This window comes from Rhagoletis zephyria, unplaced genomic scaffold (assembly GCF_001687245.7).
Source record: "Rhagoletis zephyria isolate East Lansing unplaced genomic scaffold, Rhagoletis_zephyria_1.1 Rzeph_scaffold_16503, whole genome shotgun sequence".
NCBI lineage: Eukaryota > Metazoa > Arthropoda > Insecta > Diptera > Tephritidae > Rhagoletis > Rhagoletis zephyria.
This window is the reverse complement of record NW_016173567.1, coordinates 8,916-9,161: the sequence shown is the minus strand read 5'-3', so window position 1 is coordinate 9,161 and position 246 is coordinate 8,916.

Genomic DNA, 246 nt, shown 5'->3' with positions numbered 1-246 from the left:
AGTTTAGTACCAAAAATATTACACAAGAAACAACAAAGTATGAACATACAATTACTGCACTTCCGCAAGAAGTTATAATAACGATTTTAGACTTTTAGACCGAAATAATAAATTTACTGCACTTAAGAAAATTTTAATTGAAAGGCATTCATTAAGTGAGAATGCGAAATTAGACAAAATTTTATCGGATACTGAAATGGGTGATCGTAAGCCCTCAGAATTTTATCGGTCACTTGTACTGCTTTC